Source organism: Rattus norvegicus, chromosome 6 (genome assembly GCF_021556685.1).
Source record: "Rattus norvegicus strain SHRSP/BbbUtx chromosome 6, alternate assembly SHRSP_T2T, whole genome shotgun sequence".
NCBI lineage: Eukaryota > Metazoa > Chordata > Mammalia > Rodentia > Muridae > Rattus > Rattus norvegicus.
This window is the reverse complement of record NC_141539.1, coordinates 105,695,179-105,720,384: the sequence shown is the minus strand read 5'-3', so window position 1 is coordinate 105,720,384 and position 25,206 is coordinate 105,695,179. Positions and strand designations below refer to the sequence as shown.

Genomic DNA, 25,206 nt, shown 5'->3' with positions numbered 1-25,206 from the left:
ACCCTATTAAAAATGGGGTTCAGAGCTAAACAAAGAATTCACAGCTGAGGAATGCCGAATGGCCGAGAAACACCAAAAGAAATGTTCAACATCTTTAGTCATAAGGGAAATGCAAATCAAAACAACCCTGAGATTTCACCTCACACCAGTGAGAATGGCTAAGATCAAAAACTCAGGTGACAGCAGATGCTGGCGAGGATGTGGAGAAAGAGGAACACTCCTCCATTGTTGGTGGGATTGCAGACTGGTACAACCATTCTGGAAATCAGTCTGGAGGTTCCTCAGAAAATTGGACATTGAACTGCCTGAGGATCCAGCTATACCTCTCCTGGGCATATACCCAAAAGATGCCCCAACATATAAAAAAGACACGTGCTCCACTATGTTCATCGCAGCCTTATTTATAATAGCCAGAAGCTGGAAAGAACCCAGATGCCCTTCAACAGAGGAATGGATACAGAAAATGTGGTACATCTACACAATGGAATATTACTCAGCTATCAAAAACAATGACTTTATGAAATTCGTAGGCAAATGGTTGGAACTGGAAAATATCATCCTGAGTGAGCTAACCCGATCACAGAAAGACATACATGGTATGTACTCATTGATAAGTGGCTATTGCCCAAATGCTTGAATTACCCTAGATGCCTAGAACAAATGAAACTCAAGACGGATGATCAAAATGTGAATGCAGATCGCTCCTGAGAGACACAGCCAGAATACAGCAAATACAGAGGCGAATGCCAGCAGCAAAACCACTGAACTGAGAATAGGACCCCTGTTGAAGGAATCAGAGAAAGAACTGGAAGAGCTTGAAGGAGCTCGAGAACCCATATGTACAACAATGCCAACCAACCAGAGCTTCCAGGGACTAAGCCACTACTCAAAGACTATACATGGACTGACCCTGGACTCTGACCTCATAGGTAGCAATGAATATCCTAGTAAGAGCACCAGTGGAAGGGGAAGCACTGGGTCCTGCTAAGACTGACCCCCAGTGAACTAGACTGTTGGGGAGAGGGCAGCAAGGGGGGAGGGTTGGGAGGGGAACACCCATAAGGAAGGGAGGGGGGAGGGGGATGTTTGCCCAGAAACCGGGAAAGGGAATAACACTCAAAATGTATATAAGAAATACTCAAGTTAATAATAAAAAAAATAATAAATAAAAAATAAAAAAAAAGATTCTGCTCTGTGTATTTACAGGTTGTTATTAATGTTCTCAAGGGATGGATGGTACCGGGCTTTGCATGTTTGAGTGGGCAATTATATCTAACCAATTGGATCTAAGATTATTGTGTTGTTTGTTCTTTTATGTGAGGGTTTGAGTGTAGGAAAGTGTGTGGCAGCTAGGCTGTGTTTCCGCCAAGATATCTAGCAGATATCTTGGGGCACCACAGTGAGGACCTAGCGGGGTAAAAACAAATACTCTTTTCTATTTTATATATTTTTACAGCAACAGACTCTAGCTCTAAATTTCTTAATTTTGGATGCACATGGCCGCTCTGCTGCGGATTGCCATACTGCTACAACACCTATGACTAATAGAGAAGTAAAGTGAAAAGATGTCTTAACTGGTGAATTGGGTGGCCCAGATCCCATGCTTTCGAGATCTAGGGGAGCTGTTTGTGTTTTTCCACAGAATCAAGACAATCCAATCTGGGTACCTGAGCATTTGACTCGCAAACTGCCTCCTGCTCCTCCTGATATTAGAACTACACACTCTATTATTGCTGGGAATGGTAATCCAGGTTGGTTCACTCATGCTGTGGGCTATTGCCAGATCCTGGCCAGTACCTATGCCAGTTCATAGCAATTCTACTGTTTTGCCAACTTTTTTCTCCACCTCCTGTTTGCGTGATGTTCCCTGTATAGTGCAAAATGGAGAATTGCCCCAACGGTATACTGCCACTAATCTTTCCTTGTTGCGTACATTATGTTTTACTCTTAAAAATTCCTCCCAGCCTTCTATATGGCTGTGAAGGACCACATTGGCTAATTGGTTAGATCCTATGAGCAGTAGTGCTATGGGCACTGGGGCCATCCTGGCTGCTTTGAGACAAGTTACCCGAGGAGCCTCTTCAGGCAGCAGAGACACATCAGTCGATAATTCCGCTGATCTGAACATCACAACTTTAATTATGATGCATAATTGTAGTTTTCCATCATGGCCGGGGCAAGGCAATCACACACTAGATAACTCTACCTATCATAGAGTCTTACCCACTTGGCATCTGGCTTTCTATTAGTTAATCAATGGATAGATTTAATCCAAGAACAAATTGAAGCATTATATCATATGACACAGCTGTCCTGTGTTTCCTCCCTTAGAGGTTTATGCATTACTCCTTTGCAAGCTAATTTTTCTCAGTATTCTCAACAGGGCAAAGAAATCTCGAATTACCTGAAAGGAAACTGGTCCATGAAAGCAGAGCAACTATCGAGACAAATGCTGATGCAAATTGCTGTCCTTAACAACACTAGATTGGAACCCATCATGTTTGGAGATTTCACCTCATGGATTACTAATGCTTTCTCCTTTTTTTTTTTCCCCGCCCTGCTTTTTCCTTTTTTAAGGAATGGGCTGGCATGTTTGCCTGGGGGGCCATTGTCCTCTTGGGATGTGGAGTATGTCTATGGCTCTTCTGCCGTTTACAACGAGAACATGCTAGACAAAAAGCGATTGTTTACCAGGCTATGGTCGCCATTGAAAATGGTGTGTCTCCCAACATATGGCTGCCCTCTTTAAAAAATTAAGAGTTCACCCTAGATCATTTTTGTCATGATCATGTGAAGTCATTGTATCCAGAGACGGGCAACTTTCCTCGGGCTTGGACCAACCTAAGACAAGGGGCCTGGTGGCAATAGGGTAACCCAATGATGGGCAAGGCCAAGTCTCCTAGAGGTACCACCTAAGACAGGAGCAATGGCAATATTGATGTGACACCCTGATCTAGACAAGTCATAGACAGAGGTGGCTACACCCCGTTTAAACATACAGGCTGGTCAAATGCTCCTCTGCCCAGTTTCTCCCCCAATAAACACACACGTATAGCCCAGAACTGTGTGTTACAGCATAAGTTCATTTCTCGCCATTGGGGTGCAGTCCTAACTGCAAGAGTGGCTCTCCATGGCCGAGCTGGGCACTCTGCGAGGCATGTCTGATCTCTCTCAGACCACTACTTCTATCTAATGTTTTTTTTATAAAACAAAGAAGGGGGAGTTGTAGGGAGTGGCACATATAGATAAAAAGATGGCGCTGACATCCGGTGGTTGTTTGTGGTAAACAACCGTACAGTGCATGTGTTGGCATACCTCCGGCATATACAAGGCCAGGGTGATATTCCTGCTAATAAGGTATTTCATGCTCCACCAATCCCTAAAGGACAAATATACAGCCATAGTCTGTTTTGTATATAAGGCGAGTGCCTTTGTTGCTCGGGGTCCCCCGTATCGACAATGAGGTGTTCCTGAAATAAAGGCTGTTGAGAAGAATCCGACAGTGTTGCATCTTCCTTGCTGGCCGAGGTGGGCGTGACACTTAACAAGACAAATACTACAATGTCCTACGTTTTGGGTGATTGGGGCTAGTTCTTTAAATGAATCAATCCTGCTCCTCAAATTGGGAATCTGAGTGTCCAAATGCTAAAGATCCTCAACCCTAAAAGGTTTTTGATTGATCAACAAAGAGCCAACAGGCAATGACTAGGCAGGTAGACTGAGGCAGGACTGTATGTGTCTGCTCTTCTTCCCTGCCATGGTGATCTCCCCCCCCTTCTTCTGTCCTAGTTCCTAGCCCCTGCATATCTCAAAGTTCTGCAATTATGGAGATGCCTGCACAAATTAAAAGTGAAAATGCTCTCACATATTGTCTTAGTGAGGTTTTTCTAGAGTCACAGAACTTATTGGTAGTCTCTACATACTAAGAGAATTGGTTAATGACTTACAGTCTGTAGTCTAACTCCCCAACAATGATCAGCAGCAGCAGCTGTGAATCTAGGATCTAGCACTGGCTTCCTCCCAGGAGGCAGGCAGGCAACAAAGGACAGACTCTTTCCTTCCAAAAATGTCCTTAAGTAACTCTCCAGCAGAATGTATGTCCCAGATTAAAGGTGTGTACCACCACACCTGGCTCTGGGGCTTGCTTTGTCCCAGGTGACCTTGAACTCAGATCTCTTTGCCTTAAGCTCCTGGGATTCATAGTCACTTTGCCTCAAGATCTTCATACCAAAATCCAGGCCAGAAACCTATATCTCCCAGCCTCAAGATCAGGATCTAAGGTGTTGGTGGTCTGATGGCTTAGCTGGTGAGACAGCAGCGGTGATTTAATCTCCGTGATGCACACAGAAGTGGCAGCAGGTGTAAAGGCAGTGCTCAACATCAGGACCCTCAGTAGCAATCTCGGGTCATGTGCGCCCAAGAGGCTTGAACTGCAATTCTAGGGCAATGTGACTTTGTCCTGGGAGTGCACAGTTCCATCCATCTTTACAAAGGTTCCCTGCCACAAGCCCAGGGTAGCCCAGGATGGTCCCAACTGCAGACAACAGACATGTGGTGAGGAAGGCCTATCCTCTGCTCCAGAGTTCGGTGGCAGTGGGGCAGGGGTGCCAGGCCACATGGGCTCGGGAATATCAAAATCCTCACGAGGTGCATCTCAGTCGTGGCACCAATGTGAGAGTTCCTGGTTCAATCCTGTGATTCAGAACTAATGTTAGCTTTTCAAATCTTGGCCCATGTCTGGACAGAACACACCCAACCACTATGATTTCCTTGAGACAATGAACCAAGTACCCTGTATAAGAAAATCATGTACAGGACTCCTGGGAGTTGTATCAATGCAGGGTTAGGGTAGAATCATGACGGTGACCAAAGAGCTCTTACAGATGGATCTGTACACACTGCTGGGTGTCGACGAGAAGGTGGCAAACACAGAGGTGAAGAAGGCCTATAGACAAAAAGCACTCTCCTGCCACCCAGACAAAAATCCAGATAACCCCAGAGCAGCTGAACTCTTCCACCTGCTGTCCCACGCCTTGGAGGTTCTGACTGATGCTGCAGCCACGGCTGCTTATGACAAGGAAAGGAAAGCCAGGAAGCGGGCCACAGAAAGGACCCAGAGACTTGAGGATAACTGGAAGAAACTGAAGCTAGACAGGAGGCCAGGGAGTGGCAGGCCCAGGCCCAGGATACTGAGGAAGAGGAGGAGAGCAGGAGCACCACCACACTAGAACAGGAGATTGCTCGATTTCGAGAAAAGTGTTCCCTTCAGTTGGAAGAGCAACAAAGGCTGATCCAGGAGCAGACCCACCAGGACCGAGAACAGAGGCTGAGAGGAAGAACAGAAAATAGAGAAGGCAAAGGGACCCCCAAACTAAAGCTTAAGTGGACATGCAAAAAGGAGGATGAGTCCCAAGGGGGCTTACTCCTGAGATGTCCTCCTGAGGCTTTTACACAAGTATAAGGAGGTTCTTAATTGGTACTATCCAGAAAGAAGGCAGGCAATGCATAGTGGGGAATGCAACTGTCAGAGCTGCGGAGCTGGCCATCAGAAGTGAAGTCAGAACCAGCCCTTGTGATTAACAAGTGGAATAACTGTTACTAAAGACCAGCTGCTTGGTAATGGGCTAGGGTGGCTGTTGATGATGTCTGCAGGTTTTCCGTACTCAGAGAAAATGTTTATAAGGTTCTGTTGGTAGCCTTGTTTTTCCTTCTCTGTAGATACATAAGCATAGCCACATCCCCTTAATATTATTGCAGGTTTCCATACTAAAGTCGTTTCATTTTCACCAACATTAAGAACACTGAGGGTCAGAACCTGCAGACATCACCAAGAGCCACCCTAGCCAGAAGCTTGGTGCCACCTTGAATCAGCTTCTGCAAATGGCCAGACGATCCTCAGAGTTTGGTGATGTCCTCACCACTGGTCTGACCAGCTGTGGCCCAGTGCTTTTTCTCTGTAGGCATATCAAGAACCGTGAGCAGCTTTACTAGGGAAAAGCTTGATTGCTATTTCCTCAATGAAGGCTTTACTGCCAAGGATATTCTACACCAAGAAGAAGAAAGAAGAAGGAGGTGGAGGAGGAGGAGAAGGAGCAGGAAGAGGAGCAGGAGCAGGAGCAGGAGCAGGAGCAGGAGCAGGAGGAGGAGGAGGAGGAGGAAGAGGAAGAGGAAGAGGAAGAGGAAGAGGAAGAGGAAGAAGAAGAAGAAGAAGAAGAAGAAGAAGAAGAAGAAGAAGAAGAAGAAGAAGAAGAAGAAGAAGAAAGTTGTTTCTTCCCCTGACAATAAAGATGCTTTATGTATTGCAGATCTCAAAGACATTCTAAAGCCCAGCAGTGTGTAGAGATCCATCTGTAAGAACTCTTTGGAGAATTCTAGCCTAAACTTGAATTGATACTACAACTCCCAGGAGTCCCATACTTGGTTTGCTTAGACAGGGTGCCTGGTTCATTGGCTCAAGGTAATGATGAAATGGACAAATTACTAATAGGAAACAGGTTTAGAATCCTCAAATTTTCTTGACAGACATGTTTATGGGAAAGGTTTAAAGAACAAAACTTCCATCCCTTAACAAGACAAATAATAGAATGTCCTAAGTTTTGGGGGGTTGATGCTAATGCTTTAAATGAATCCTGCCTCCAAAAATGGGAATCTGAGTGTCCAAATGCTAAAGATCTTCATCCCCAGATGGTTTTTGATTGATCAACAAAGAGCCAACAACCAATGACTAGGCAAGTAGACTGAGGCAGGCCTGTATGTGTCTGCTCTTCTTCCCTGCCATGGTGATCTCGCCCCCTTCCTCTATCCTAGTTCCTAGACCCTGCAGATCTCAATGTTCTGCAATTACGGAGATGCCTGCACAAATTAAAAGTGAAGATGCTCTCACATATTGACTTAATGAGGTTTCTCTAGAGTCACAGAACTTATTGGTAGTCTCTACACAGTAAGAGAATTGTTTGATGACTTACAGTCTGTAGTCCAACTCACCAACAACGATCAGCAGCAGCAGCTGTGAATGGAAGTCCAAGGATCTAGCAATGGCTTCCTCCCAGGAGGCAGGCAGGCAACAAGAGACAGACTCTTTGCTCCTTCCAGTGTCCTTATGTAGGTCTCCAGCAGGAGGTGTGTCCCAGATTAAAGGTGTGTACCGGATTAAAGGTCCGTCCCAGATTAAAGGTGTGTACCACCTCCCATGGCTCTGGGACTTGCTTTGTCCCAGTTGACCTTTGATTCAGAGATCTCTTTGCCTTAAGTTCCTGGGATTCATAGCCACTTTGCCTGCAGATCTCCATACCAAGATCCAGGCCAGAAACTTGTATCTCCCAGCCTCAAGATCAGGATCAAAGGTGAGCCTTCCAGTGCTGGATTTTAGTTCATTCCAGATATAATCAAGTTAACAATCAGGAATAGCCACTACAAGATCTTATCCAATAAGGTGCAACAATTCCTAGCATATAAGAATAAAAAACCTGTTACAATATACCATATAATCCCACGGGACAAGTTATTCTAGAAAGAGTCAATTGTACCATCAAAAGATATGCCCATTAACTAAAAAAAGAAAGTAAAAACGGACAAACAAACAAACACATAAAAAAAAAAAAACAACCCAAGGACAGAATAAATAATGCATTGTTAACTCTCAGGGGTTTTTTCCAAGATTCTTTATTTTCAAAATTATCTCTGTTGTGGTTTGCCCTGGAGTTATCTTTATTCTGATGCTAATTCCACTTCTTCAAGGACAGTCAAGAACTCAGGATTCAGGTGACTTCACCAGAACCTTATCTCCATTGAATATGTAAAATAGGTGAGTCAGGGACAGGATAGAAGGAGGCCTGTCATTGGGTGAGATGGAAGGAGAGGCGGGAGAAAAGTTTGAAGGAAGAGGTGGAGACTGGGATGGAAAGGAGAGAGAGGAGCAGGGAGAGAGAGGGAGAGAAGCCATGGCAGGTGACTTCAAGATTCTGCTCTGTGTGTTTACAGGTTGTTATTAATGTTCTTATGGGATGGATGGTACTGGGCTTTGTATGTTTCGATGGACAATGATAACATACCAATTGGTTCAAAGGTTATTGTGTTGTGTGGTCTTTCAGGTGTAGATTTAAGTGTAATAGAATGTGGGGCGGCTGCTCTGGGCCACCACAGAGTTGGGATGTGTTTCTCCCAGGATATCTAGCAGATTTCTTGGGGCACCACAGTGCCGGATCTAGAAGGATAAAAGACAACCTTATACTTTTTTTTTTATTTTTTATATTTTTACAACAACAGGTCACAACATAAGCTTTTGGTGCATTCTGCCAATGTACAAGCTACAAATGCTTGCTCAGCAGCTGGGGGGCACTCAATCGTATCATGTCTGAAAAGTAAATAAAAGTCCATATAAAACACTGTGTTCCTTTGGAAACTTTAAACATTTAAATGTGACCCCATTTCCCAGCTTTCCATACTGCATTGGTGCCAACTCTACTCTTACAAAGATGTTGGGCCCTACCTTGGTGTTTCCCTCCCCGCTCGCTGAGCCTTTTAGCCTGCCATAGCAAGAAATTGTTTACACCCTTGGGAGCTGCTCTGGGAGCTGCTCTTAACCCCTGATTTGGGGCTGGGATTCTCCATGGCACCCTTCCTCCCCACTGAGCCTTCCTGCTTGTTGTTGTTAAGAAGTTGTTTATGCCCCTGATTGGGCCAGAACTTTCACCACATAGAATTTTCCTGTTTTCCTGGTTGGGGGTTTTCACCTGCCTTGTTGTTTTCCTTGTGCTATTGCCTTGGGTATATAAGGAGATCTCAGTAAAGCCTTGGAGGCACTCGCTGAAAACGGATGACATGTGCACTTGATTTATTGCAATCCCGCAGACCTACCCCCAATATTCACACACTGTCGGTGCAGGCGCCAACACAAAGAGATTCCAAACCAGCAGTAAATCAGTTAAATCATCCCCCAAATGCCTGAATTCAAACTAAACAGGCAGGAAAGAGCTACAACGATGGCATCTACACATTGAGAGTAGCAGAGGCACAGGCTGTAGGGTGAGGGTCCTTCCTGCTCTCCTGGAGGCAAGAAATGGGAAAAGAGCCAACATCCTGCTCATCCACCTCTGGAGAGAAGCCATGGCTCTGTATCTCCTGCATGAGTAACCACATTGGTGGTGAGAGTAAAGAATAGATGTTTGTCCTCTGGAGTCCATTGAAAGTAGAAGCAGGAGCAATGGTGGATGCACCCATGTTCTCAAAATTTCGTAGTGCTTAAAATTACATGTTGTATCTTCTGATACAGGGGAGCCACCACCAATATCAAGCAGATACATGCTGACAACAACTTTTGTGCCCATGGCAACGACACAACTGGCATCTGTCAGTGCCTGCAAGAAGGTCTCAGGGGCAGGACATCCACTGCCCGCATGGAAGCTGAGGCCAATGATGTCAATCTTTATCTCCTTTGCCTTTTCCATGAGAAGCCTGCTGGTTTTGAGTGAGACACCAAATTTAACATTAAGGGGACAAAATGCTTTGGAAGTGTCAATGTCCAACTGCAAAACAAACTTTGCCTTTGTCTGTGCTCTGGTGACTTGCATCAATTCAATTTCACTGTCAAAAGACCTAATGTGGACTCCATTACTGGTGGCATACTTGATTTGAGACACTTGTTTACAAGGATTTGCATAGGTAATGCTCTGGAGCCACCCCAATCCTGTACACCAATTGTATTTCAGTCTTGCTTGCACAGTCAAATCCTGTAGAATTTCCAGCTAGAGTTCAGCTGTCATTCTACCTGTCTGTGAGGGAGTAACAGGGTAAGAGCTTTTAGTCATGTCAGATGCTGCTTTAGAATGTCTTTGAGGTCTGCAATATAGAAAGCATCTTTATTGTCAGGGGAAGAAACTTCTTCTTCCTCTTCTTCTTCTTCTTCTTCCTCTTCCTCTTCCTCTTCTTCTTCTTCTTCTTCCTCCTCCTCTTCCTCCTCCTCTTCCTCCTCCTCCTCCTCTTCCTCCTCCTCCTCCTCCTCTTCTTCTTCATCATCTTCCTTGTTGTCATCTTCTATGTCTTCTTCTACGTCTTCTTCTTCTACGTCTTCTTCTTCCTCTTCTTCTTTAACTCTTCTTCTTCTAACTCTTCTAATTCTTCTTCTTTTCCTCCTGCTCCTGCTCCTCCTCCTCCTCCTCCTCCTCCTCTCAACTGGTGTAGAATGTCCTTGGCAGTAAAGCCTTCACTGAGGATATAACAATCGAGCTTTTCCTTAGTAAACCTGCTCATGGTCCTTGATATGCCTACAGAAAAAACACTGGGCCTCAGCTGGTCAGACCAGTGGTGAGGACAACACCAAACCCTGAGGATCATCTGGCCATTTGCAGAAGCTGATTCAAGGTGGCACCAAGCTTCTGGCTAGGGTGGCTCTTGGTGATGTCTGCAGGTTCTGACCCTCAGTGTTCTTAATGTTGGTGAAAATGAAACGACTTTAGTATGGAAACCTGCAAAAATATTAAGGGGATGTGGCTATGCTTATGTATCTACAGAGAAGGAAAAACAAGGCTACCAACAGAACCTTATAAACATTTTCTCTGAGTACGGAAAACCTGCAGACATCACCAACAGCCACCCTAGCCCATTACCAAGCAGCTGGTCTTTAGTAACAGTTATTCCACTTGTTAATCACAAGGGCTGGTTCTGACTTCACTTCTGACGGCCAGCTCCGCAGCTCTGACAGTTGCATACCCCACTATGCCTTGCCTGCCTTCTTTCTGGAAAGTACCAATTAAGAACCTCCTTATACTTGTGTAAAAGCCTCAGGAGGACATCTCAGGAGTAAGCCCCCTTGGGACTCATCCTCCTTCTTGCATGTCCACTTAAGCTTTAGTTTGGGGGTTCCTTTGCCTTCTCGATTTTCTGTTCTTCCTCTCAGCCTCTGTTCTCGGTCCTGGCGGGTCTGCTCCTGGATCAGCCTTTGTTGCTCTTCCAACTGACGGGAACCCTCTTCTCGAAATCGAGCAATCTCCTGTTCTAGTGTGGTGGTGCTCCTGCTCTCCTCCTCTTCCTCAGTACCCTGGGCCCGGGCCTGCCACTCCCTGGCCTCCTGGTCGAGCTTCAGTTTCTTCCAGTTCTCCTCAAGTCTCTGGGTCCTTTCTGTGGCCCGCTTCCTGGCTTTCCTTTCCTTTTAATAAGCAGCCCTGGCTGCAGCATCAGTCAGAACCTCCAAGGCCTGGGACAGCAGGTTGAAGAGTTCAGCTGCTCTGGGGTTATCTGGATTTTTGTCTGGGTGGCAGGAGAGTGCTTTTTGTCTATAGGCCTTCTTCACCTCTGTGTTTGCCACCTTCTCTTCAACACCCAGCAGTGTGTACAGATCCATCTGTAAGAGCTCTTTGGTCACCGTCATGATTCTACCCTAAACCTGCATTGATACAACTCCCAGGAGTCCTGTACATGATTTTCTTATACAGGGAACTTGGTTCATGGTCTCAAGGAAATCCTAGAGGTTAGGTGTGTTCTCTCCAGACATGGGCCAAGATTTGAAAAGCTAACATTAGTTCCGAATCACAGGATTGAACCAGGAATTCTCACATTGGTGCCACGACTGAGATGCACCTCGTGAGGATTTTGATATTCCTGAGCCCATGTGGCCTGGCACCCCTGCCCCACTGCCACCGAACTCTGGAGCAGAGGATAGGCCTTCCTCACCACATGTCTGTTGTCTGCAGTTGGGACCATCCTGGGCTACCCTGGGCTTGTGGCAGGGAACCTTTGTAAAGATGGATGGAACTGTGCACTCCCAGGACAAAGTCACATTGCCCTAGAATTGCAGTGCAAGCCTCTTGGGCACACATGACCCGAGATTGCTACTGAGGGTCCTGATGTTGAGCAGTGCCTTTACACCTCCTGCCACCTCTGTGTGCATCACGGAGATTAAATCACCGCTGCTGTCTCACCAGCTAAGCCATCAGACCACCAACACCTTAGATCCTGATCTTGAGGCTGGGAGATATAGGTTTCTGGCCTGGATTTTGGTATGAAGATCTTGAGGCAAAGTGACTATGAATCCCAGGAGCTTAAGGCAAAGAGATCTGAGTTCAAGGTCACCTGGGACAAAGCAAGCCCCAGAGCCAGTGTGGTGGTACACACCTTTAATCTGGGACATACCTTCTGCTGGAGACTTACTTAAGGACATTTTTGGAAGGAAAGAGTCTGTCCTTTGTTGCCTGCCTGCCTTCTGGGGGGAAACCAGTGCTAGATCCTAGATTCACAGCTGCTGCTGCTGATCATTGTTGGGGAGTTAGACTACAGACTGTAAGTCATTAACCAATTCTCTTAGTATGTAGAGACTACCAATAAGTTCTGTGACTCTAGAAAAACCTCACTAAGACAATATGTGAGAGCATTTTCACTTTTAATTTGTGCAGGCATCTCCATAATTGCAGAACTTTGAGATATGCAGGGGCTAGGAACTAGGACAGAAGAAGGGGGGGAGATCACCATGGCAGAGAAGAAGAGCAGACACATACAAGCCTGCCTCAGTCTACCTGCCTAGTCATTGCCTGTTGGCTCTTTGTTGATCAATCAAAAACCTTTTAGGGTTGAGGATCTTTAGCATTTGGACACTCAGATTCCCAATTTGAGGAGCAGGATTGATTCATTTAAAGAACTAGCCCCAATCACCCAAAATGTAGGACATTGTATTATTTGTCTTGTTAAGTGTCACGCCCACCTCGGCCAGCAAGGAAGATGCAACACTGTCGGATTCTTCTCAACAGCCTTTATTTCAGGGAACACCACATTGTCGATACGGGGGACCCCGAGCAACAAAGGCACTCGCCTTATATACAAAACAGACTATGGCTGTATATTTGTCCTTTAGGGATTGGTGGAGCATGAAATACCTTATTAGCAGGAATATCACCCTGGCCTTGTAGATGCCGGAGGTATGCCAACACATGCACTGTACGGTTGTTTACCACAAACAACCACCGGATGTCAGCGCCATCTTTTTATCTATATGTGCCACTCCCTACAACTCCCCCTTTTTTGTTTTATAAAATAATTAGATAGAAGTAGTGGTCTGAGAGAGATCAGACATGCCTCACAGAGTGCCCAGCTCGGCCATGGCGAGCCACTCTTGGAGTTAGGACTGCACCCCAATGGCGAGAAATCAACTTATGCAGTAACACACCGTTCTGGGCTATAAGTGTGTGTTTATTGGGGGAGAAACTGGGCAGAGGAGCATTTGACCAGCCTGTATGTTTAAACGGGGTGTAGCCACATCTGTCTATGACTTGTCTAGATCAGGGTGTCACATCAATATTGCCATTGCTCCTGTCTTAGGTCGTTCCTATAGGAGACTTGGTCTTGCCCGTCATTGGGTTACCCTATTGCCACCAGGCGCCGTGTCTTAGGTTGGTCCAAGCCCGAGGAAAGTTGCCCGTCTCTGGATACAATGACTTCACATGATCATGACAAAAATGATCTAGGGTGAACTCTTAATTTTTTAAAGAGGGCAGCCATATGTTGGGAGACGCACCATTTTCAATGGCGACCATAGCCTGGTAAACAATCGCTTTGTGTCTAGCATGTTCTCGTTGTAAACGGCAGAAGAGCCATAGACATACTCCACATCCCAAGAGGACAATGGCCCCCCAGGCAAACATGCCAGCCCATTCCTTAAAAAAGGAAAAAGCATTAGTAATTCATGAGGTGAAATCTCCAAACGTGATGGGTTCCAATCTAGTGTTGTTAAGGACAGCAATTTGCATCAGCAATTGTCTCGATAGTTGCTCTGATTTCATGGACCAGTTTCCTTTCAGGTAATTCGAGATTTCTTTGCCCTGTTGAGAATACTGAGAAAAATTAGCTTGCAAAGGATTAATGCATAAACCTCTAAGGGAGGAAACACAGGACAGCTGTGTCATATGATATAATGCTTCAATTTGTTCTTGGATTAAATCTATCCATTGATTAGCTAATAGAAAGCCAGATGCCAAGTGGGTAAGTCTCTACGATAGGTAGAGTTATCTAGTGTGTGATTGCCTTGCCCCGGCCATGATGGAAAACTACAATTATGCATCATAATTAAAGTTGTGATGTTCAGATCAGCGGAATTATCGATGTGTCTCTGCTGCCTGAAGAGGCTCCTTGGGTAACTTGTCTTAAAGCAGCCAGGATGGCCCCAGTGCCCATAGCACTACTGCTCATAGGATCTAACCAATTAGCCAATGTGGTCCTTCGCAGCCATATAGAAGGCTGGGAGGAGTTTTTAAGAGTAAAACATAATGTACACAACAAGGAAAGACTAGTGGCAGTATACCGTTGGGGCAATTCTCCATTTTGCACTATACAGGGAATATCACGCAAACAGGAGGTGGAGAAAAAAGTTGGCAAAACAGTAGAATTGCTATGAACTGGCATAGGTACTGGCCAGGATCTGGCAATAGCCCACAGCGTGAGTGAATCAACCTGGATTACCATTCCCAGCAATAATAGAGTGCATAGTTCTATCGTCAGGAGGAGCAGGAGGCAGTTTGCGAGTCAAACGCTCAGGTACCCAGATTGGATTGTCTTGATTCTGTGGAAAAACACAATAGCTCCCCTAGGTCTCAAAAGCATGGGATCTGGGCCACACAATTCACCAGTTAAGACATCTTTTCACTTTACTTCTGTATTAGTCATAGGTGTAGTAGCAGCATGGCGATCTGCAGCAGAGCGGCCATGTGCATCCAAAATTAAGAAATTTAGAGCTAGAGTCTGTTGCTGTAAAAATATATAAAATAGAAAATAGTATTTGCTTTTACCCCGCTAGGTCCTCACTGTGGTGCCCCAAGATATCTGCTAGATATCTCGGCGGAAACACGGCCCAGCCACACACTTTCCTACACTCAAACCCTCACATAAAAGAACACACAACATCACTTCCGGTGTGATGGTGGCGTGGTGGAGCTTTAGGTGACATGTGGAGACAGAAAACTGACAAGGAACTCAGACCATTGAGTACGTGTCACTTGAAAAAACCTGAAGAATCTGGTTTATCGGGTCAGCCGACAGCAGAAAATGAAAAGTAGTGTGGCACACATGAAATCCTCTGGTCACGACAGAAGGGAGAGCCACAATTCATACCACCGGAGGAGCTCCTCCCCAGAAGACAGATATACAGAACAAGACCGGTCCCCCTGGGATAGAGACTATTCTGATTACAGCCAGTCAGACTATGAGCGATCCAGAAGAGGATACTCTTACGATGACAGCATGGAATCACGAAGCAGGGACCAAGAGAAACTCAGAGAGAGAGAAAGAGACGCAGACCATCGGAAACGGTCCCGGAAATCCCCGTCTCCGGAAAGGAGGAGCCCAGACCGAGGAGTGAGCCAGAGTTCTACTCAGGAAGAACCCACATCGAAGAAGAAGAAGAAGGATGAGCAGGACCCGCTGCTCACCCGCACCGGGGGAGCGTATATTCCTCCTGCAAAGCTCAGGATGATGCAGGAGCAGATTACGGATAAAAACAGCTTAGCATACCAGAGGATGAGCTGGGAGGCTCTGAAGAAATCCATCAATGGTCTCATCAACAAGGTCAACATCTCGAATATAAGCATCATTATTCAAGAGCTCCTTCAAGAGAACATCGTCAGAGGGAGAGGACTGCTGTCCAGATCTGTTCTGCAAGCACAGAGCGCTTCTCCCATCTTCACTCACCTTTATGCAGCTTTGGTGGCGATAATCAACTCAAAGTTCCCACAGATTGGAGAACTGATCCTCAAGAGACTAATTATTAATTTTCGGAAAGGATACCGAAGGAACGATAAGCAACTTTGCCTGACTGCTTCAAAATCTGTGGCACATCTTATTAATCAAAATGTGGCACATGAGGTTCTGTGCCTGGAGATGCTCACTTTGCTGCTAGAGAGACCAACAGATGACAGTGTTGAAGTAGCTATCGGCTTCCTCAAGGAGTGTGGTCTCAAATTAACCCAGGTGTCACCAAGGGGAATCAATGCAATCTTTGAACGCCTGCGAAACATTGTGCATGAGTCCGAGATTGACAAAAGAGTCCAGTACATGATTGAAGTGATGTTTGCTGTACGGAAGGATGGATTCAAGGACCACCCTGTTATTCTGGAAGGACTTGACTTAGTGGAAGAGGATGATCAGTTTCCTCCAAACTTCCAGAATAGTATATGAACATACAAAGCAAAATCAAAAATCCCCTCCAGTTACACAGTATGATAGCACCCAGCAACTGTAGCTGCCATTTTATCATTTCCTTCAGGAACATTGCTCACCCCTCAGAATCTACAGTTTCCTCTACCACATTAGAAGCAGAGTTACCCGTTATGTCTAAGTCACGGTGGATGCCACCTGTAGGCATAAAGGTTTTGAAACCTCCTCTTAAGTTATGCTCTAGCCCACAATAGAGCCCACAGGAGCAGTCTTGCCCCGGATGTAGGGAAACAGCTGAGCAATTCTATTTGCTTCTCCCCTTTAGCAGGTTTTATTTCTTCCAGGGATCCCCATCTACTATACCATGAGTCCATGAGAAGTGAATCCACTTCTTCCCAAGATTATTCCCACTGTCCCTGAAGGTAAGGGACCATCCACACCAGTGGTCCACTTATATCATGTGACTTTTGGGGATAATGTAAGAGGGATCAATGGCCAGATCAAATCTACACTTTCTCTGCAGCCATGTATAAGATCAGAAATACCTACTTTTCTTGCCTGCTTGGTACCTCCTGACTGACCAAAAGGAAAATGTCTCCAATGTCCTGAGGGGCCTCTAGCTTACAGGGCTGCCTGTAGTTTTACAATCACCACCACCTCATGCCCAGACTACAGCCAATGCCACCAGCCCTTCCTGCCTTTCTTCTTCCACCACCATGCTGAGTTCTGGGATTGGCCACTGCCAACCCTAACCCGGCCTCTTTCTCTCTCCGCAACAGCTTTGTGGGTTCTTGCCACTGGCTTGCCTCTGAGACCTTTGATACTGTGGACAAGAGATACAGGGCTGGAGAGATGGCTCAGGGGTTAAGAGCACTGACTACTCTTCAAAACCCTAACACTGGTTCTGAAAGCAGGGATGGAACCAGGAACCTTAACATTGGCGCCGTGACTCGGATGCCCCAGGTGAGGATTTTGATTTCCCACTGCCCACATGGCCTTTTACTTCCGCCATTCCTCTGCTGACCCCGAGGCAGAGGATAGGCCTTTCCCAACACATTCCTCTACTGCCCACAGCAACCACCAGCTTCTCCTGGCAGAACCTTGGTGGAGGTGGAGGAAACCTGTGCACTCCAGCCTTATCACTGCATTGTCAACAGTTCACCCAGGTCTGTGGGTAAAGCTGCAGTTGCTCACAACTGGCTCCGTGCTCTCCCTGGCTTGGCAAGGAAGAACGGAGAGGAATGCCACTTCTGTGAACATGACTCGAGATTGCTACCAAGCGTCCTGCTGTTGGGCCCTGCCATTACATCTGCTGCCACTTTTGTGAGCATCACAGGGATTTGATTACAGCTACTGCCACAACATCGACACCATCAAACCACCAACGACTGCTGGCTGCTGGGGATCTCAGGACGTACACCACTCCAGCAGGCCTCCCGTTCCATAGGATGCCCTGCTTATAGCTGCCAACCAAGGAGAGCGCGCTCCTCAAGCACATGCAGGTGAGCAGTACCTATTCAACCTCTGTGCACTTTACCTCAGAGCCTGACTTTCCATGGGGAACACAGGGTTTCAGGGGAGCATTCTTGAGCTTGGAGCTACTGGAGCTACCTCTGGGGATAGAGCCTTTCACAGAGCCTCCTTCTAGGAACTTTTCCTTTGGTGAGACTTTCTCTTTTTGAGACGGTTTAATGCCAGCCCAGGCCTGGATAGACTGCTCTCTGGCCCAGGAGCACCGGCTCTAAATCTAGCCCGAGCACAAGTTGGGGCAGTTAATCCCTATTCTCACCCATGGGTCTATAGGTCTTCAATGCCTGTCCCCATTTCCTGGGATGTTTTGGTCTAATTTACACTAACCAGAAACCATTCTCTCTGTCTGGCCCCATTCCCAGGCCTCCCCCTCTTCTCCCATGCTTGTTGCGGTAGCTCCTGGTTCCTGCCCTGTGAAAAGCAGGTCTGACCCCTTTTCGGAGGAACCCTGTCTATCAGGCCCGTTTCCTACTATCTGGGACCCTAGGACACTTGCATAAGCCAGTTCTCTTTCTGTCCGGGACTTTGCTCCAGCGTTCTAACAACACCACCTGCACTCATTGCCCCAGCTGTCCACACCACTGTCCCAACTACGGGTACTTGAGTGCTCCCTCTTTTACCTTGCTCTGCCGATCTTAAAGAATGGAAACTTATAAACTACAGGAATCCCACTCAGACCTATGTCTTATGGAATAAATAGATTCCACTCAGATAAGTTCATCTGCCTCAACATCCACATACAACCTATTCCAAAGGGTGGGAGTCCTCTTGCTTTTCAAATTTCCATCTAAGAAAAAGTTTACTTGTCTCCTGAAACATGCTTAATTTTATTCTGTGCCTATAATAAGTATGCATGTTCTAGCACCTCATCAAGTCCAGGCGCTTACTACACCCAGGACAGCCCTAGAGAACCGACCTCCAGATGTTCCAATCTCCTCTCAGACACAGATGCCTCTATTGGATCGGTTACTTCCGAACTATACTCAGTTGGTTCCACACACCATAGACAACAGGGAGTCAGCATCTCTAGATTGAGCAAATAACCCCATCCCCATCTTTTTAGGTTCTGGAGACACATCGCCGCAAAGCAAACAGGAAGTAAGTCAGAGATCACAACCCAATTCCTGCTTCACCATCGAGTCTACTATTTTTTTTTTTAATTAAACCAAAATGGGAGAATGTTGGTGTTCTACGCTCAAAGAGCACAGCTGCATGGGAACAGCCAGGTATGCACTACCCACAGTTGCCTGGCAATAGCCAGGTATGCCTGACACTAGAAAAGGGGCTGCTTGCCCTGTCTTACCCTCTCTTACTTCCCTTAGTCTTTGTTCTTTGCTGCTCTTGTCCCCTTCCCCATCCCTCCCCCCATATGTCCATGGCCAGCCACCAATCTGCTCTTCTACTCTTCTCTCATTTAACCTCTTCACCTGAACCATGATGGCTTGGCATGTTCTGTCAGGGCACAGGCCAAAATTCGAAACCCTAACAATTATGTCCTCCTTTATCTGAAGAGACAGACAGGAAGAAGACACAGAGAAGATGAAGATGACTCAGATCCATGTGCATCCGGTTCATCTTCCTCCATCTCCTATCTCTTCCTGGTCACCTTTCTGTCCCCTCTCTAAAACTTTCAGCCCTGCCTTCTTTTTCCCACTGCCCAATCACAGGCTCATGTAACTAATTAAGATTTGTACCTGGCCTCACCTGCATACAGACAGCAATCCACAGGTCAGTTTGGTTCCCAATAGCAGGAGGTTACCTCATTCAGACTCAGACTGGCAAATCCTTTGACCAATGTCAAAGGCTGCAGTGGCCTAGAATCCTCTGTAGCTCACAGTAAAAAGAACCTGCAAGGTCTTAGGTACGGTTACTGTATTCTCTAGAATCAATGCACCTGTCATTGTGAACTCTGGAACCTTTGGCCTTACAATTTCTTGGGAAATCACCAAGTTGTCTACAGTTAAAACATCAAGCATTTTGATTGCTGATATCTGTAGCCACCATTTGCCCTGTGATATTTGCATTATACTCCTGAGAACCTATACCAGTGGTCTCCCTTATGCATTCATCTATAGGGCTCGACATGCTTTCAATGGTCTAATTACTCTCTTACATTCTGTGTTTACATCCCCAAAAGCCAATATTTCTATCAATGGCTGTCTAGTTTCTGAGTCTGATAGGGTTCTATAAACAGCTGAACTTAACCTCTGTAAGAATTCTCTAAAGGAATTCTCCAGAATCCTATCTTAGTAAAGAGGTAAATTTTCCTCCTCGGGTTCTGCAACCAGACCACAGGCTCTTAAAGTTGCAACACAACATTGTTCAATTACACCCTCAGATCCGATTTGGTTCTGTAAGTCAGCATAACATCCTTCACCAAGTAGTTGTTCTTTAATAAGTTATTCCACTTGCGAAATTACAAGGGCGGGTTCTGTAGCTTGCTTCATGCCTTTACCACCACAACCACAGTAATTGTTGAACAGCTGACACCAACCCCTTCCATCCAATCTTGTGGGATCACCTCATGCTGTGGTCTAGTTATTTAGTGTTTCATTAATATAGGAAGAATGTAAATGATACAAAACAACAAATTCTTCAAAATACTTTAAATCTAGCATTTCTATCAGTCACCAGGTCAGCTCAGTGGCAGGAATAGCACCAGTAGCAGGCACATGCTGCAGAGACACTGGGAAGGATGAAGGTGCCTCTGGAGGCCCAAGCAAAACCTGTGGTAATGCACTCACTTATACATTACCAGTTTGTACCTGTGCTGCTTCCTGGTCTTCCCAGCCCCTTGTCTCCCTGAGGCATTTGGGCACCTGGTAGTGAAAGCTCGAGGAGCAGGGCAGGGCAGCCCTGTCCCTTCCAGTCTATTTCTTTCCCCTTTTCATCATGGGGTACATTCATTACCAGTCTCATTCACCAAGCCTGAACCTTGTTCTCGCCCTGACTTTTTGCATTCCAAGCATTTCAACTTCTAGTTGAAATCTCTATGTGCATTACAAAGTCTGCAGTCCTTTCTAGCAGAAGAGAATTGAGTGAAACTTCTGAGTTTTCGACCTTCTCTCCAAATTTTAGAATAGCATGTGAACATACAAAGGAAAACCAAAAATCCCCCTCCAGGAACACAGAGTAAGATACTACCCGCAACTGCAGCTGCCATTTTACCAATTTCCTTCAGTAACATTGCTCACCCCTCAGAATCTACAGTTCCCTCAACCACATTAGGAGCAGAGTTACCCATTATGCCTAAGGCACTTTGGGTGTCACTGGTAGGCGTAAGTATTTTGAAACCTCCTCTTAAGCTCTCCTCTAGCCCGCCACAGAGCAGATGCAGTGGAAGAGAAAAGTTATTAGGATGTGGGGAAGTGGACCTGCTCAGCAGTCTTTCTCTGGATTGAGTTCCATGTCCTTGGGCAGCTGCTCAGTCCCAGAGCAAACACCAAACAGGACTCAGCAGCTGCAGACCAGTCCTCTAGGCAGGCAGAAAACGGGCTCGACCAGCAGCCATAATCCAGTCCTTTCAGGAAGCAGACACCAGGCAGCTGTACTTCAATCCTGAAGAAACCACCAGGCTGGCCACTGACCTGAGGTCAGGCCCCAGAAGTGACAAGCTGCTGCAGGAACTATACAAGCAGTTCTTGGGTGAGCTTCTCTCCATGGCAGCTTTATCACAAGTTGAGCTCAACCATGCTATGTAAGGGGAACCAATACATGCGGTGTCCTTACTGAAGAATGGCCAGGTGGAGCAAACCAAAGCTCAGTGCTCATCTCCCACAGTCTGTGGGGTCAGATTTATACTCCTTCATCAAGAGTCCTTTCACTGTCTGCTATATCCAAACAGCCTTTTCCCTGTGTCTGCTTCAGGATAAGTCTTTCACATGTTTGCGTTAGGAAGACGTCCTTTCATCTCTGTGCCTGAGCAAATCGTTTGGCAAAATATATGTTTTAAAGAACTAGAAGTTTCCACTTCATATCCCCTTTTTCTTTAAAAATTGTCCTTTTCCCTATCATTAGCAATCTACACACAATGGCAATTATTGTAAGAACCATCACATTTTCAAAAAATGCCATTATGTAGACTATACTCAATTAACAAAACCTTACCTTTCTATCAATATACAACACTTCAAAACAATTTAAATTTTCTATTGAAGTACAATTCAAACAAAAACTTAAGTTGCTATCAATATGTAATGATAAAACAAAAATCTGAAAATTCTAAAATCATAAGGAAACAAAATACCTTAAAGTTCTAATACACAACTATTCCAACAAAATGACTTTAAATGTCTATCAAGCTCTGATCATAACCAATAATAACCTTCCATCCTAGATAACAATTAGAACACATCAAATGACCAAACCTATCCACCACACTTTAAGGGACTAGGGCGACGATCCTCAGAAAACTGCTTCCTGCTGAAACAGGGTGAAGAATTCCTGTATGGGCCCCAGGGAGAAAAAAAAATGGTTAGTTTGAGGAAAAGGTAGCTGTAGCCTTTGTTGCCCAATCTGTCTTTCTAGTTTCTGTGCTAGCCCTTTTGAAGTTGATTTGCATGCACAGGTAGAAGAATCATTAACTGACACAGTCTGTGAGTCACCTGGGATGTTTGCTTTGTGGAGACACTGTCTCAGCTCACAAGAGGTTTTCCCTAATCAGATCTAAACATTAAAAGCTTCTGTTGGTAGCCGTATTTTTCAATCTCTGTAGATGCATAAGCATAACCACATCCCATAATACAATTACCAGGTTCCCTTCTCATGTCTACACATCCTTACATTGGTTGGCCTTGTTCCTCAGTTTTTTCAATAACCTCTCTCGGGTGCTGTTGTTCCATTTTCACCAACATTAAGAATATTGAGGGCAGTTCCTGCAGATGTCACCAACAGGCAGCCTAGACATAAGCTTAGTGCCACCTTGGATCAGCTTCCACTAATGGCTGTGTGGTCCTCGGGGTTTGTTGTTTTCCTCACCACAGGTCTGGCTAGCTGTGGCCCAGTGCTGTTTTCTGTAAGCGTATCAAGAACCATGAGCAGCTTTAGGAAGGAAAACTTTGGTTGCCACATCCTCAATTTAGGCTTTAATGCCAAAGACATTCTAGAGGAAAAAAAGGGAAAGAAATAGAAAGAAATCTTCCCCTGACGATAGGGATTCTTTCTAAGTTACAGACCTTGAACACATTCTAAAACAGCGTCTGAGGTGCCTGAAAGCTCTTGCCCTGTGACTCCCTTTCACACAGACAAATGAAAGGACAGCAGAGCCCTAGCTGTAACTGCTACATGACTTGACTGTGCCAGCAAGACTGAAATAACGTTGGTCTAGAGACTTGGGGTGCGTCCAGAGAGCATTACCTATGCAAATCCTTGTAAACCAGTGTCTCCAGTCAAGTATGCCACCAGTAATGGAGTCCACATTAGGACCTTGTCAGTGAAATTGAATTGATGGAAGTCACCAGAGCACATCCAAAGGCAAAGTTGGTTTTGCAGATCGACGTTGACACTTCCAAAGCATTTTGTCACCTCAATGTCAAGTTTGGTGCCACACTCAAAACCAGCAGGCTTCTCATGAACAGGAGAAGGACCATCAGCTTCCATGAGGGCAGTAGATGTACTGACCCTGAGACCTTCATGCAGGCAGCATCACACACCCGCTGTGTCTTTGACATGGAAACTGAAGATGGTTTCAGCGTTCATCTGCTTGAAATTGGTGGGTCTCCTGGATCTGAAGATACAAAGCTTAAATTTGAAGGGAACACAGTGTCATCCACCCAGCTGTGAACGAGCACTTGCCATCAGACTCTGGAGTGAGAACCATAGCTGAGCCGGGCAGATACTGTGTCTCCTCTGCTTTCACACTTGCAGTCGACATCATTGCCCAGTGAAAGTGTAGAAGGAGCAGCCCGGCTCCGACAATGAAGAGGAGTCAATGAGCAAACCTTCATGGTATCTTCCTGATATCTCTAGCCACCATTATGTGAATGGTGGAGTGTATGCATCATTTAACTGCATTTCTTATGATCATGCACATAGGAAGGCCCTGATGCAGAAAATTATTCATCCAGCATCTGACGAAAATCAGGAGCATCTGGGTGAAATCATGAGGTGTACCCAACTGGTCCCTACAGATCTGTATCTTTTGTGGTTAAATTGTTTGTTGGACTTTATAACCCAGATAACTAGTGAATCTCCCCTTTATTTTTTTTTCTGGAGCACTCTGTAATCCCCAGCATGGTAGAATTTTTTGTGTTACCATAATCTCTAACCCATGATTATCAGAATCAGCCAACAGAATGCTATCCATATAACGGTAAATGAGAGATCGAGGAAATTACTTACGAATAATTGCAAATGGTTGTTACACAAAAATATGACAAAGTTGGACTATTTAACATTCCTTTTGGAAGTCCTTTCCAGTTGTATCTCTTTATTGGAAGACATGACTGTCTTTTTTCTCCTCAAAGTGACAGACAGAGACAGAGAGATGCCAAGAAGATGAAGATGAACCAGATTCATGTAGATCTTTCTCCATCTCCTATCTCTCTCTATTCATGTTCTCTCTCTCTCTCTCTCTCTCTCTCTCTCTCTCTCTCTCTCTCTCTCTCTCTCTCTCAGCTCTATATTCTCTAGAATCAACACACCTCTTATTTTGAACGCTGAATCTTTTAACCTTACACTTTCTCTGGAAATGTCCAAATTGATCACAATTAAAATATCAAGTATTTTGATTTATGAAATCTCTACCCAAAATTTGACCTTTGATATTTGCAATTATACTCCTGAGAACCAACACCAGTGGTTTCCCTTTTCCATTCATCTATAGAGGCTCTACATGATTTCAATGGTCTAATTGCTCTTTTACATTGAGCGTTTGCATTCCCAAAGGCCAATATTTGCATCAAGGACAGTCTGGTTTCAGACTCTGATATGGTTCTATTCACAGCTGATCTCAACCTCTGTAAGAATTCTGTAAAGGATTCTCCAGAACCCTATATTGGTAAAAGAGATAGATTTTCCCCCAGGTTCTGCAACCAAATCCCAAGCTCTAAAAGATGTAACACAACATTGTTCAATTACCCCGTAATATCTGATTTGCTCCTGTAAGTCAGCATAATGCCCATTCCCCAGCATCTGGTCTTTAGTGACAGTTATTCCACTTGTTAATCACAAGGGCTGGTTCTGTAGCTTCATGCCTCCACCTCGACAACCACTGTAATTGTTGACCAGCTGACACCAACCCCTTCCAATCTTGTGGGATCACCTCATGCTGTGGTCTAGTTATTTAGCATTTCTTTGACAGAGGAAGAGTATAAATGATACAAAATAATAGATTCTTTAAACTGCTTTAAAATCTAGCATTTCTATCAGTCTCCATGTCAGGTCATTGGCAGGAATAGCATCACTAACAGGCACATGGTGCAGAGACGCTGGGAAGGATGCATGTGTTTCTGCAGGCCTAAGAATATCTTGTGGGAGTGCACTCACACATCACCCTTTTGTGCCTGCACTACCTCCTGCTCTTCCCAGCCCCTTGTCTCCCTGAGG

At 45.4% G+C, this 25,206-nt stretch overlaps 5 pseudogenes; 3 read left to right on the top strand and 2 right to left on the bottom strand.

Annotated features, from left to right (window-relative positions):
* Window positions 1-4,856: 4,856 nt before the first annotated feature.
* On the top strand, window positions 4,857-5,580 carry LOC148005350 (dnaJ homolog subfamily C member 17 pseudogene; annotated as a pseudogene).
* Window positions 5,581-8,988: 3,408 nt separating this feature from the next.
* On the bottom strand, window positions 8,989-9,922 carry LOC134479130 (ornithine decarboxylase-like; annotated as a pseudogene).
* Window positions 9,923-10,640: 718 nt separating this feature from the next.
* On the bottom strand, window positions 10,641-11,365 carry LOC134479129 (dnaJ homolog subfamily C member 17-like; annotated as a pseudogene).
* A 3,549-nt stretch (window positions 11,366-14,914) lies between these two features.
* On the top strand, window positions 14,915-16,152 carry LOC134479128 (pre-mRNA-splicing factor CWC22 homolog; annotated as a pseudogene).
* A 6,541-nt stretch (window positions 16,153-22,693) lies between these two features.
* On the top strand, window positions 22,694-24,160 carry LOC148005349 (ornithine decarboxylase pseudogene; annotated as a pseudogene).
* Window positions 24,161-25,206: the final 1,046 nt, after the last annotated feature.